The following is a 15,218-nucleotide window of genomic DNA, read 5'->3' as shown; positions in this document are numbered from 1 at the left end:
GTGGCATCCCTCACCATGGACCTGCACCCACTGACCACCTCAAAGTAGAATCACTGCTTTATTTAAATGTCACTTACGACTCTTCGTAGTTCCCTAATGACAGGAAGATGCTCTTCTATCCAGTTTTGACCTCTCTGTTTGCTATGGAAAAACTTCCTCTTTCAAGTGGGATTCATGTCAAGAGAACCAAATAAGAAGCAAATAGAAAAATAAAATTCATAAGGCACAAATGGGGAGAAAAATCACTGAATACTTACAAAACAACTGGCATTGGTCAAGGTGGTGCTCCTCTATATGCTACCTGCATGATACATCGATATATGTGTCCTTCTGGCTCAGAACCATAAGCACCTCTCCTCAGAGAGGCTGGGCGTGGATTGCTCTGTAGAGCACTTAGCACATTCTGAGTGCTCTGTAAATGTCGAGGATATGAGATCATCTTCAGGGGATGTCACCTCAGAGGAAGGTGCCATGCGGATACTAGTATTGTTATTCTTTTAGCACAAATTTATAATTGACTTTCTGTTAAACATTGCAACAAAAATTAATTCTGTATGATTACAGTCATTAAACAAATGCCTGGTAATGAATGCTTTCTTATTAGCATTCCTCAAATCACTGGGGTAATACCATATAAGGCTGTTGCTCCATTGTCAGATTAATTGGGATGCACAACCTGCCTTTTGCAGTAGAGCCTGCACACAGCTTTATAGCAGCCGGACCATGATTTAAGGCTACTGCTGGACTAATTTATCTTCGAGTTTTTTTCCTATTGCTCTTGCCATTCCGTTAGGTACAATTTACAAGTTAATTACAGCATACAAGTAGCTTAAGGCAATTTCTACCTGCTAAAAAAAAGCAGTGTGTTTTTTAAAACCAAAATGCAGGCGAGAGCTCTCCCACCATTCTTCTTTTGATGCCGAAACTAACCCAAATAATAAGGACTGTGAAGGTTTTCACCTGTTTTTGCATTGGGACGGTCACCCCAAGAATCACCTGCCTTCTTAGCAAGCAGGACAGAAATAGTTAAGTCCCGAAGGCTGTGAGTTAAAAACTCTGCCTGAGAGACACTCAATGTGAGGTGTGCCTGCCAGGTGTGGGGTAGCACTGCCAGGTGTGGACGGAGAAAGGCTGCCCTCCTGCAACTCCGCTTCACAGTCAAGGTCGTCTGACTGGTGCCACCTTAGAAACTGGCCCGGTTCTGTAGAGGACATTGAACGATCACACCCTGCAAGTCAGCTGACTGCCGTGTCATCGCTGCTGCTTTCTGCATCATCGCACTGCCCCAGCCCTGGTTCCTGCCGTTTCCTCATCACAAAGCATACAACTAGGCAAAAAGCGACAGTTGGAAAGTGTTCTTTTCCTGCTGCTACCTAGCATTTCTTCCGTGAGGAGTATTTACCTTTGTTTAGCCAGGAGCAGAGAAGCAGTCTGAATGCACACAATGGCTTCACACTTGGCAGCGTGCATTTCCAGCAGAGCAGGTACTGCTTGGAGCCTGGTGGCCAGATTGCCCCTGGTGGAGCGCGGCTGGGTCCCCAGCACTTGTGGGAATAGCGTGCGGGCTTCTCACGCCGCGCCGCCTTACCTGCAGGAATAAAGGCTAGGACAAAGGAGATGCTGATGCCGTTTGTCTGGCTGGGGCCTGGGCAGGCAGACTCCACCGAACTGATGCTGTGTGACTCTCCCAGCTCCCAGTTCGGGCTGGTCACGGGGGCTGGAGCAGATCCCCGCTCCTCAGTTAGAACACGGTTTAAAGGAGAAACCAGACTCACTGACCTAAATCCATCCCAGTCCTCTCTGGATGCGGGGACAGCTGTCGACTAGCAGTGACACAGCCAGCCATCAAGTGGAGAATCGTTGCGACTGCAGTCTGGGTGCAGGTGGAGCCTGGGAGATTGACAGTTTAATTGCGGTCCTCCGATGGCTTCTTATTTTCCTAAATAATTGTGCTCGCTAAGTGTACAGTTGCCTGGATTAGTCTGCCTTCCACACAGTCTTCGTCTGCGCTGGTGGGAAATCAGGGTGCCAGGCAAGACTGTTTAGTGCTGGCTCCTTCCTGCGTGATGTGATTCAACTAGGATGGGTCACACTGACAACAAAGAAGGAAGCAGAAAGCATCACTTTATCTTCTCTTGTGATGTTAGCAGAACACAACTGTTCTTCTTCGCAATGATGCCCTCCTCTGTGTGTGTGTGCGTGTGTTTGTGTGTGTGTTTTAATTCATCTAATCGAAGAGCCTAACAGATATCATCATGGATGTGTGCCTTTTTAAAAATGATTTGGAAAAAAAGGCAGCCTGTGGAGACAGCGATTTGAGACAGCTGCACATTTAGGTTATTGCCAATTTGAAATACTTTGGTTTGTGAAGCCGAGCCCTAAGAGACAAGCTGGGTAACTGAGAAAGAGATCGTAGATAAAGAAATAAAAATGACAAGCGTAATGGAGGCTCTGTGGAAGGGCTGTCAGAGCATCAGTTCCTGGATGGCAATTTCGCCAGGCTGAGATTGAATAATTCATAGATTGAAATTACCCTGCTTTCACCTTTCCATTTAAACCGGCATGATCTGAATCTCTAATAAATTTTCCAGATAAAGTAAAATGCCAGTTTGAATCTGAAGAGCTTTTAAAACCAGATGCTGCATCCCTGAATCTTTCGGTATCTTTCACAATTATCCTGTGAGGACTGCACTTCATCACGAAGCAGCATTACCAGTGAAAATTACTGTGATTACAATAGCAACAGTAGAATACTGTCAAATGATCTCTAATTTACCTAATTTGCTAAGACTGTGTGCTTTTAACGCCCATTGTATGTCACCCTGCCGGGCACCCGGGATCTCTCCTGCACCGAAACAAAAGTGAGGCAGTGTGTGTGATACCTTAACTCCCAAAGCAAAGAACATTCTCCTAGGTTACAACATCTCTTTCGTTGGGTTTGCATTTGTGTGTGTGTGTGTGTGTGTGTGTGTGTGTGTGTGTGTGTGTGTGTATGTGTTTCCATTGCCTATACCCCAAATATCCATTTGGGGAATTGGTGAACGTGTTGTGTATTTGGGGTTGATTCTTGGATACAGGAGAGCACAGACTTCTTAATTTATACACCCTTTTAATTTTAATGTATACAAGCATGTGTTTACCAGAAGGGAGGGAAGATTCTGTTCTAGGAGGAGTTTAAAAATGCAGCCAAGATGAAATGTTCATCTTTGTTTCTTTTTTGAAACCCCTCTCTGCTTTCAGGTTAGAGAGTCTTTCAGGGAATTATAATCCTGGTGTGATGTGTTTAAAAAAAAACAAAAACAAAAACGTTTCAGATTGAGAAGAAGCTCAAGAGATATCCAGTAATAACTCTGTGCAGCCCTTATTGAGAGCATGTGTGCCTGAGTGAGTACAGGAAGCTTTGGTCCTAGACTTTGGTTGTGTTTGTGTCTGCTCGCTCTCCAAGTAGAAGTCTCACCCAAATAAGTGCTGCAGGTTTTGTCTCAGGGGTCACTGTGCCACCTGAGAGAGTGGCATGGTTCTTCAAGCCTCCGTGGAGAACAGACTGTGATCATTTGATAGGCACAGGCACTTGTGGAATTTCACCCTCAGTAGCAGACAGTATGTGGGCTTCTGCTAGTCAAGTGATTTAAGTTTGACTCTCTAGGTAGGGTTTCCGAGGGATGACAATCTCTGCGGAGGAAGGTAGGTTTGAAACATACCTGTCTAATATTGCGAGTTGTTTGCTGAAGACCCTGAGCTCTGGTATATTTCTTAATCCATTACCCCAGCTTTACCTCTTCCTGCACGCCTGCAAACACCTTTAGCAGAAGGAGGTAAGTTGTATTTCTAATCATTTCTATAGTCGATGATGTTCCTTGTTGTCTGGTTTCAGTGGGTATATGTTTTTTATGTTATACTTTCTTTCCACTTATTGTTATTCTCACTAACCTTGGGATAATAAACAACTTTTTTTCCTGTGTTTTTTCTAAATACAAATGAAACATGGTATTTTTAAAAAGTGATTTAAATATAGGTTTTTTTCCCCTTTGTCTGAATACATACAAAGTTTTAAGGCTTTCCAAAGGAAAGGGGGAAACAGTTTTACATTGTAAATAATTTGTTTAAAAATAGCAGCAATTCACTAGAGATCAATTCTGTTACCATATTGTTTTGTGAGATAGCTCACATTTCTAATACTGAACCTATTATTCTTATCTTTGGAGGAAGAAGCTTGGCTCTTAGTGACAAAGGGCTTTTCACAAACCCACACTGCCTAAGTGCCAAAGTGTTTTCTTTTGTAGCGGGGTGGGGGGGGGGCGGAGAAAGAAACATAGTCTTGATATTCTGCACAAGGTTTGAAATTCCTGGCATTTTAAAGCTCTCCAATAGGCAAAATTGGAGCAGGGTAATTAATCATTGATTGAGCAAACTGGTTTACAAGTCTGATATTTAAGTAGTAACAGGTATCCTAAAATTCTCTAAGAATAATTGGAAATCAGATTTTTGTTACTTTTTTGGGAATGAGAAACTAATTGTATTCACTTGATAAAATAGCAAATTTGAAACTGATAGTTTTATGATTCAAGTATTTGTACTTCATATTCTTGGAAAATGAGAGGTTTGTTTTATTTTGTTAGGATGCAAGTGCCACTAGTGCTATCATGTGTTAGTGCTTGATGATATTGATGATATTGAAATTCCCTTGTTTTGCCACAAAAAAGAAAAGATTCAACATTTAGAGCTGCTAACTTAAAAATCTTGAACTCCAGTATTTCTCTAAAATTAAATTTTCTTTTCAAACTATATTTAAGTCATTGAATGTAAATGATCATGGTATTATAAAATAAGTTCTTTAGATAATTTCTAATCCATTGTTGACAACTTTTCTCACTATGGATATGTCTTACTTATAATGCTCTAGATAAGCATAACAGTTGAAAATGACTACCAGGATAACTTTACAATTGCAAGTAATTTGAAAAAATTAAAGAATCAACTGTAAAGTAGGGATTTCTTTGGGTGAATCTCAGATACTGTCATGGCTTAACACTATTTTGTACCTTTTTTTTTTTTTGATGGGCGTGAGAAAGATAGGTATGGGCGTGAGAAAGATAGGTAAAAAGTTATCCCCTCCCTCCTAACTCCTAACCCCCAATCACTACAGAGCGTCAGCTACACTTAGCAGGAATGATTTAAAATGTAAACACCAGAACCACACTTATAGAATCCACAAGAATGCCTCGTATTTTAAGATAGGATGTGCAAACTTTATCACTTAATAATTGCAGTCTTTTCTGCAATACAGATACTTTGGTGAACAGATGCATTTCACATATAGTCAAATAGAATATTCCTAGTTGATATGAGATGTCTCTAATTAACATATGCTACAAGGACAATGGCAGAATATAGTTTTCCCTAAGTTTTAGGAGTGTAGTAATGAAACATGCTTTTACCAAGTACAAATATTTGTGCTATCCTAGGCTGCCAAAGAGAAAAAGGCAGGTGAGACAAAAGAAACAGTTGAAGATCAAAGAAAAGCACTCACATTATTCAGTGAGGCTTTTTTAAAAAAAAAATAGCATGATCAAAAAGACTGAAAATCTTGTGTCTGTGCACTGTCTTTTTAAAGAGCCTCTTCTCTCTAGTAAGAGAATCTTTCCAACATTTTACTATGAAAAATTTCAAACATACAGAAAAGCTGAAAAGTTGTAAACAGCCAGATACCAACCCTCTAGACTCTGTAAATACCATTTTCCTGTACTGGCTTCATCACAAGTATATCCAACTATCTACCCTTCTGTTTATCCATCAATCCATCTTATTGTTTTGATGCATTTCAAAGTAAGTTGCAGGCATCAGTATACTTTACCCCTAAGGAGATGCCTGCTGAAGTGTTTAACTAGAATTCAACATTTGTTTATAGTGTTTTCCTAAGTAAAATTTATATATGATGAAGATAGAATTTTGAAAACAACATACTGTTTTTTCTTACGTGGCATTAATTATTTCTTTAACGTGATGAGTGGCTGCCTGCAAACCCTCATGATCCGATGTTTTAAAGGTACAAATCCCCCATTAATGGTGGAGCAAAAGAAGCCCTTCCCAATCTCAATCCCCATCGCCCAGGTGAGCCTTCATCCGCTGAGCCTGGGGACCACTAGTAACTCAGCATCAGTATTGGGATGGAGGAGGTTTCAGGGCATACGTAATTAATTCCCAAGGTCTATCTCCATTCTTGAACCAGCTTTCCCTTCTTTTATCTGCAGGCCCTTGAAAAGTAACCCCTTTGCCTCTTGAACAATCACCAGCTGTTCTTTTACTTGGGTTCTTCTCTGCCTCTTCCCTTTCCTCCCCTACTTTTCCCAATTGGTTTTTCCCTTTTCCACTTCCTTCTGACTCCCAATTTTTTTTTCTCAGAACAAAAAACCAAATCTCTTCATTTTTCAAGTCATTCTTCTGCATGCAATTTCAGGGAAATGATTATGGGAAGCAAAGGTAGGGAGTTAAAGAATCACAAGAACGCTTAAAGGGATTGGCCATTTATGTTATAAAAACATAAATGAGTTAAGGATTGCCCTCTCAAGACCTCTTCATGTATCCATCTCTTGAATGCAGTCTTGTGGGTGAGATTTATCCAATCCTCTCTTAACTGAACCCTAGACCAAGCTTCTTTATAATCTGTACTGGTGTAGTTCCTAAGAATAAGGACATTCTCTCTGCTTCCCAAATGTGCTAAGTTTCATAGACTCAGCTTCTGGTCACCAGCTCTGGTCCATAACATTTCCATCAGTAGCAGCACAAGGCCTGCCTCTTAAATTATGCTTGGCCTTGACCCCCCAGGATGAGGAAATTCTCAAATCTTTGGTCCATGTACACATGGCACTTTCTAGGTGGCTTCTCCCTCGGGCCATCTTTCTTCATTCAGTTCAGCATGCCTAAAGCTTTCATTAGATATTAGATAAAAAGATCATTAGATCGTTGTGGCTGGGTCTATCTTTGGCTGGATTGCCACCAATTCGCCTATTTTTATAAAGTACTAGTTGGTTATAACAGACCAGTTAAAAGTTTAGGTTTTGTTAATTAGACAAACCTGGATTGTAATCTATATTGCCACTTAACTAGCAACATTACTCTAAGCCAAGTTACGCAACCATTTTGAGCTTCACTTCTTCAAAGGGTTGCTGTGAATATTAAATTACATTTATATATTATATAACATATACATATTATCTATATATAAATAATATATAAATTATAATTAATTTATATATATATATTTTTAAATTTTATTTATTTATTTATTTATGGCTGTGTTGGGTCCTCGTTTCTGTGCGAGGGCTTTCTCTAGTTGTGGCAGGCGGGGGCCACTCTTCATCGCGGTGCGCGGGCCTCTCACTATCGCGGCCTCTCCTGTTGCGGAGCACAGGCTCCAGACGCGCAGGCTCAGTAATTGTGGCTCATGGGCCCAGTTGCTCTGCGGCATGTGGGATCTTCCCAGGCCAGGGCTCGAACCCATGTCCGCTGCATTGGCAGGCAGATTCTCAACCGCTGCGCCACCAGGGAAGCCCTAATTTATATATTTATAAATTTTTATTTATATTATAATTATATATTATTTATATATAAATGAAATGTATATGTTATATAATATATATAATTATATGACATTCTATTAAGTATAATGTATTCAGCACAATGCTTGGCACCCACTTGGTACTCAGTATATATTAATGTCCTTATCATCATCATCACCACCATCATCATCATATCAACCGAAGGTGCCATCCTCCTAGAACTCAACTGGCCCTCCATCAATCTGGGTTCTCTAATACAGCAGTCCCTAACCTTTTTGGCACCAGGGACTGGTTTCGTGGAAGACAATTTTTCCATGGACTGGGGTGGGGTGGGGGGATGGTTTCTGGATGATTCAAGCACATTACATTTATTGTGCACTTTATTTCTATTATGATTACATTGTAATATATAATGAAATAATTATACAAAGCAATTGATTTATTACGGTCTCTGTGCGGTCAGACCTCTCTGCTGATGATAATCTGTATTTGCAGCCTCTCCCCAGCACCAGCATCACTGCCTCAGCTCCACCTCAGATCATCAGGCATTAGATTCTCATAAGGAGCGCGCAACCTGGATCCCTCACACGGGCAGTTCACAGTAGGGTTTGCGCTCCTATGAGCATCTAATGCCGCCTCTGATCTGACAGGAGGCGGAGCTCAGGCGGTAATGCGAGTGATGGGGAGTGGCTGTAAATACAGATGAAGCTTCTCGCTTGCCCGCCACTCACCTCCTGCTGTGCGGCCTGGTTCCTAACAGGCAACTGACTGGTACTGGTCCGTGGCCCGGGGGTTGGGGACCCCTGCTCTAATAGATCCTAGCAGACTGCCCTCTCTTACCATGTCCAAATTTGCTTATTTTAATGGACCTCACATTAAATTTCCCCCTTTTTTTAAGGTCTAAGAAGGCCCCTCCCCCCAGCTTTCAGTTTGGTGTGGAGCAAAAACAACCAATAGAACTCACTGAATGATCAAGCTCTTCCAGGTGAGGGCTCCAGGTTTTCCTCAGCTGTTCCCCATGAGACTGCCCTCCTTCTTTCAGAATTCTACATTACAAAGTCAAATTGTGGAATATGTGCAAGCATAGGTTTAATTTAATTTTAACAAAAGGGGGAGACACAGGGTCTTTCCGTCTAGGAGGGTCAAAGGTAGAATTGTGGAAGATTAATTTCCTACCACATCACTGCAAAACATAGCAGATGACTGAGGACGTACCAGAGAAACACAGCCTTTAGGCTCAGCAAGAGGGGCCTCTGCCCTGGGCACCGTGCTTTTGAGTAGCTGCACTTCAGAGGGCCCTGCTCTGCCCCTCTGCTGTCATGCCCTGTCACAGCACCCCCCGCAGGGCAAAGTCAGTGGGTCAAGGGGACTCGTCCATCCAGAGCCTGCGCTTCCCCTCCCTCCTAGAGCGCGCTTCCTGGAATCCTGCATAAGCATCCCCGTGTAAGCATCCGCGGCTGAGGATGAAGGATGCTGCCAGTGTCTGTACTCCTAGGCCTGAGAGGCGGGCAGAGGAGGCCGCTGGGGAGCAGCCTCAGGGTGTAACCGAGCAGGACCCTGTGGGGCCTTCCCGGGAGAGACCCCTCCCCCATAGCCTCTGCTGAAGCTCCTCTCTCAAGTGCCCAGGTAACAGTATCTGATGCACGTTTCTTGAGTTGTTTTACAGATGAGAAAACCCCCACCACGTGGAAGACATTAACTGCTTGATGACCATGAGCACGTAGCCCTCACGCCTACTGGGACCTAAGGATTGAGCACATTAACCCCTGTGACGCCTGTTACCTCACCATCAACCAATCAGAGAATTGTGCACGAGCTGATCACGTACCCTGGGACGCCCCTCCCTCACCTGGCCTTTAAAGATACTTTGCTGAAACCCACGGAGGAGTTGCGTGTTTTGAGCACTAGCTGTCTTGGACGCCTTGCTTGGTGCCCTGCAGTAAACGCTGCACATTCTTTCATCACAACCAGGCGTCAGTAACTTGGCTTTACTGCGCGTGGGTGAGAGGACCCAAGTTTGGTTGGGTAACAAGGTGGGCTGGAGCGTCCACACACGTGGGAGACGCCTCTCCTAACGCAAGAAAGCACCGGGAGTGAGCAGAGGGGTTGGTCAGGCCAGAAGCTGCTGCCTGTACCGCCGCCTCATTCTGGCCTAGAAACCCAGAGCAGGGAAGAACCCCACGTTCCAGTTCTGGTCTTGGGAAGGAGGATTTGTCAAGGTAAGAGAGTAGAGTTTATTTTCTTTAACAACATGTTGGCTTTATTTGTACCTTTTAAGTAGTTAGAGATGGTGTGGAGGCCTCTGTCTGTACTCTTGCCCAGACCCTGCTCATGGTGGTCAAGCCTGAACCTGAGCTCGCTTTTGGAGGCTCAGTCCCCCCCGAAACCTGATTGGTTGGCCGTTATTGTGTTCGTGGACAAGTCAGTCTTTACTGTTAGTACAAAGGGAAAAAGGCTGTTTGCTCACTCAAATCTAGGAAGCTTATTCTCTAATTGAGGTTTTTAATCCCCAAAGTTTTTGAAAGTTAGTAAATTCAGAAAGTATCAAAGTTCCATTTTGTATTTATGTATAGAACATTCTATGGGTAAAAAAAAAAAAAAGTGAAAATGATTCTCTCTACTGACATATTAAAGAGGTAAACTGTTTTTTTGTACTTGACATAGCCAGAAAGCCAGCAGCTAACTGAATTAGATAGGGGGCTGGGCAGGATTGGTACATTAGAGGCTATGGACCCAAAGTCGCCATTTTATTGAGCTACTTAAAGACATGATCTCTCTTTCACTGCACTGACTACGATATTCGGTACTGAAGAAGTGAGTTGAAAACAGATAAGTTAAAAAATTAATACCTGGCAGTAGGAGAGTCCCTGTTTCATAAAATAAATCCTAGAGTATGTATGATTTTTTAAAAATTGGACTTCCAAAAGAAAATTCAGGGGTCAAAAAGAGATTTGGGAAGCATGGAGAGGGAATATGCCCAGGGCTGTGGGTGTTTTACGCACAGTAAATGATAGACGTGTGAAATGTCACTTAGTCCAGCATAAAACACAGGGGCTAACAGAGCCGAGTCTGGAGCCAGTCAGCTGGGATTTGAATCCTGATTTTGTTGCTTTACCATCTGTGTGAACTTTGAGTTTTTAACCCCTCTGGTTTTCAGTTTCCTCATACGTAAAGTAGGGGTAATAGTGCCCTCCTTGGGCTTCCCTGGTGGCGCGGTGGTTAAGAATCCACCTGCCAATGCAGGGAACACGGGTTCGAGCCCTGGTCCAGGAAGATCCCACATGCCGCAGAGCAACTAAGCCCATGAGCCACAACTACTGAGCCCGTGCACCTAGAGCCTGTGCTCTGCAACAAGAGAAGCCACCGCAATGAGAAGCCCGTGCACCGCAACAAAGAGTAGCCCCCGCTGACCACAATTAGAGAAAGCCCGCACACAGCAACAAAGACCTAACGCAGCCAAAAATAAATAACATAAAATAAATAATTTTTTAAAAAGTGCCCTCCTTGGAAGGTAGGAACGAGGATTAACTTAGTTAATATTCGCAGAACTCTTAGGAGAGTGCTGGCACAGAGTAGATGCTGTAGAAGCATTTGTTAAATAACAGAGGAAAAATGGAAGACGAAGAAATTCAAGTCAAGAGAAGTTATTAACTTGTTCCCCATCACACAGTGAATTAATAAAAGATCCACCGTCCAACACAGATATTCAAATATCAGGCCTGATTCTGAGAGTGGCACATTGCCCAAGAGCTGATTTTGGCCAAAATAAAAATATCTATTTGTGTCACTTATTACATGTCTAAAGGAGAAGGAAAAGGAACTTTAAAAAATACTGTAGTATATTATCCTGATATATTTTTAAAGTTTTTGTCCTACCCTTTCTGTATTTAAACGTTGTTTTTTACATTGTTATTCCCTTTTCAAGTTAACTCTTATTCCTAGCCAATAATCTATCAAGAGAGCTTACTACCTCACTCCAGTGCGTTAAGTACTCCAGAAAAAGGGCTGTTGCCACACACACATACACATCCCATCATTGTACAGTGCAGTGAGTCCCATTACAAAAATAATGCAAATATATGAAAGAAATTGGGAAAATGCACAGAAGCGTAAGAAGCAAAATAAACCTCAACAATAATCCCACTACTCTTAAGACAAGCATTGATTGTCTATATGATATAATTGTGTGTGTGTAAATAAATTATAAAGATTGGACTTAAATTGCATATCCTGCTTTGTAACCTGCTTTTAAAAAATGAGTATATTGGGGCTTCCCTGGTGGTGCAGTGGTTGAGAATCTGCCTGCTAATGCATGGGACACGGGTTCGAGCCCTGGTCTGGGAAGATCCCACATGCCGTGGAGCAACTAGGCCCGTGAGCCACAACTACTGAGCCTGCGCGTCTGGAGCCTATGCTCTGCACCAAGAGAGGCCACGATAGTGAGAGGCCTGCGCACCGCGATGAAGAGTGGCCCCCACTTGCCACAGCTAGAGAAAGCCCTAGCACAGAAACAAAGACCCAACATAGCAATCAATCAATCAATCAATCAATAAATAAATCTTTAAAAAAAAAATGAGTATATCAAGAACAGAGCCCTTTAATTACTGTATATTATTCCAATATACAATCCTTTTAGTGGGACATTTAAATTTTTCCAGATTTCTACTATTATAGATGTAATTGGAAACATTAAAAGTTTAACGTGGCAGAATACATTCAGAAGCAACCAAGGTCTTTCTTTCCTCCTCTTCCCAAGGACCTGCATAGGCCTTTGAGTCGTGGTTATCGGTACTTTCCTTGGTCCCTAGGGGCAAGTCAGTAGGCCCTTGTGTTTTCAAAAGTGTGTGTTCAGGGAGATGAGTCAACTGAGAGTCCTACATAGGAAAGCGTTGGAGGCTTTGAACTTCTAGAGTCAAGAGGGAAAAGAGCCAGACCGGAAGCAGAAGGTGGACTATTCCAAGATACGGAATGAGGGGCGGGTTCTTCAGGAGGAGGCAACCGTCAGGAGGCTGTGGTGGCATCAAGCTGGTGGTGGCATCCTGGAGGTGCAGAGCTTTGAATGGGGGACTGTGGGATTGCCTGGGGAATACTCTACATTCCTGTGGCTGAGGTGGGTCCAGAGGGTTGTGGTGTCATTAGCAGAGGCTCTGGCTGTGACAAAATGCATGCAAGCCTAGAGAGTAAAACTTCTTGGAACTGCCTTCCCTAGATTCTTCAACTGCTTAAGCCCAAGGATTCTCCACAACCCCAAGGGCTGCAAGAGGGAAACTAGAACTCGGAAAATAATTAAGCATCCCACCAACTCTAGCTGGTGGTGATATACTAGCCTTAATATTGTTTGGAAAGATGATACGGTACCCAAGTCTCAGGGGTACACTTCTTGTATGTATAACTTAGTATGCCTGATGATCTGCTTAGTATAAATTCCTAGAAATGAAATGACTAAAAAAAAGGGTCCAGTTGAAGGCTTTTTGTATATCCTGTGTCTTATAAGTTTCTGTATTTTTCAAGTCCACTGATTCTTCTATTTATCTCTCACAAAGGGTTGTTAGCGAAAGGGGGAAAAGCAAAATTAGCCAAGCTAATTGATCATTAAGTATAAATTTCCATTTATAATCTTCCCCATCTCAGAAGACTTCAATTACTGGATTACTTTATTGATAAGCCCAAGTGATAGTTAATCATTAAGTATTTAAGCAAACAACATAAATTCCCACATGAGCAAGTGACATGCACTTTATCAGTTATGCAGACTGTCAAGAAATTATCTAAAAAACCCAACTCCTTGGCAGCCTTGCCAGTTTTGTGACCTTGAGCAAGTTGCTTAACTTCTCCGAGCTTCAATTTCCTCTTCTCTAAGCAATGGGTAATAATAGGACTGACTTCTTGGGGTGATTGGGAGAATTAAAAGTGGTGATACATGAGATACACTAGAAGAGTACCTGGCACCTGGTGAGTACTCTATAAATGTCATCATCAGAGCACGCAGCATGCCCTCCAAGGCGGACCTCCTTCCTGAATCCCCAGTGTCACCTCTCCTGCTCCCCTCACCTCAGGCGCCAGCTCTACTGAAATACTTGCTATACTCTAACCTTGCCCTGCTCTCATTTGTCTTGCCTACGATTGTACATGCTGCTTTTCCGCCTGGAATGACCTTGACTCCCTTCTTTTCCTAGCGAATTCTCTTATCATCCTTCGAGATTTAGCTCCTGTGTTATCCCTCTCCCTGCAAAGCCCTTCAGCCTGAGCTGGGCCACCCCTCTGCTGTCCACTTATGAGATGTGGCAGAGTGTATTTTAATTGCTTGTTTACGCTGCTGTACCCCACCCCCAGGTAAGCTCCCCAAGGTCAGGGAACATGCTAGATTTTCTGTTGTATCTCCAGGGCCCAGCCCAGTGTGGCCCATCATAAATCCTCAATAATCATGTGCTGAATGACTGCATTTGTCACAAGATCACCAGGGGAAGAACGGGACCATTTATATTCGTAGTGTTTTCGAGCATTTCCACAAACATCTCATTTGATTTCTATGGACCAAACAAGCAGGGATAATTCCCCCTCTTATAGATGTGGAAACGGAGACTCAGGGAAGTTAAAGCTCTTACCCAAGGAGACCTAGCCTGCAAGAACCAAAGCCCAGTGCCTCTTCTTCTGGCCAGGTTTTGTTTTGTTTTGTTTTGTTTTTGCATTACACAGCTCCATCTTTCTAGAGCAGTCTCTATAAGACACTGTGTGTGCTTTTGACTAAGGGCTGATCTCTCCAAGTAGGAGTTAAAAGAAGGTTAGAAACAGCAACGTAAATCCTGGAGACAGGTGAGCTGGTTGGAAAACTGGAGTAGCTGATGAAGGAACGGAAGACAGAAGAGGCGGGTTTTTTGTTTTTTTTTCTCTTTATTGGAGTATAATTGCTTTACAATGTTGTGTTAGTTTCTGCTGTATAACAAAGTGAATCAGCCATATGTGTACATATACCCCATATCCCCTCCCTCTTGAGCCTCCCTCCCACCCCTCTAGGGGGTCACGAAGCACTGAGCTGATCTCCCTGTGCTATGCAGCAGCTCCCCACTAGCTATCTATTTTACATTTGGTACTGTATGTATGTCAATGCTACTCTCTCACTTCGTCCCAGCTTCCCCTTCCCGCTCCGTGTCTTCAAGTCCATTCTCTACATCTGTGTCTTTATTCCTGCCCTGCCACTAGGTTCATCAGTACTGTTTTTTTGGGTTTTTTTAGATTCCATATATGTACGTTAGCACACGGTATTTGTTTTTCTCTTTCTGACTTACTTCACTCTGTATGACAGACTCTAGGTCCATCCACCTTGTTACAAATAACTCAATTTCGTTCCTTTGTATGGCTGAGTAATATTCCATTGTATATATGTGCCACATCTTCTTTATCCATTCGTCTGTCGACAGGAGGACCCGGGTTCTGTGGAGGTGCTTTGGGAAGGTGGGAGAATGGACCCCAGGGTGATGTGCCCACCTCTGAGTTTGAAAAGTGGATCAGAATACTTACCATCCACTTTTCCAGAGGGCTTTAGGCCAACACAAATCATTTTGATTCTCTTTCCTTCTTGAGGCCTCAGGACATTTTAAATTTATTTATTTATTTATTTATTTATTTTGGCTGTGTTGGGTCTTCGTTTCTGTGCGAGGG

General features: G+C 42.8%; 1 long non-coding RNA gene across 4 annotated transcripts in view; it reads left to right on the top strand.

Moving 5' to 3' along the window:
* LOC132374394 (uncharacterized) overlaps positions 1 to 15,218 on the top strand; it is a 139,193-nt gene that overhangs the window by 46,870 nt on the left and 77,105 nt on the right. For 2 of the 4 annotated variants that reach the window (XR_009505669.1, XR_009505668.1), the window contains exons 2-3: positions 8,458 to 8,544; positions 9,226 to 9,778. This is a non-coding gene — a long non-coding RNA (uncharacterized LOC132374394). Of the gene's footprint in view, positions 1 to 8,457; positions 8,545 to 9,214; positions 9,779 to 15,218 lie in introns of all 4 variants that reach the window. The other 2 variants (XR_009505671.1, XR_009505670.1) reach the window with 2 other exon arrangements.

Source organism: Balaenoptera ricei, chromosome 11 (genome assembly GCF_028023285.1).
Source record: "Balaenoptera ricei isolate mBalRic1 chromosome 11, mBalRic1.hap2, whole genome shotgun sequence".
Taxonomy (NCBI): domain Eukaryota; kingdom Metazoa; phylum Chordata; class Mammalia; order Artiodactyla; family Balaenopteridae; genus Balaenoptera; species Balaenoptera ricei.
Note: the sequence above shows the minus strand (reverse complement) of the source record. Positions and strands in the feature narration are given on the sequence as shown.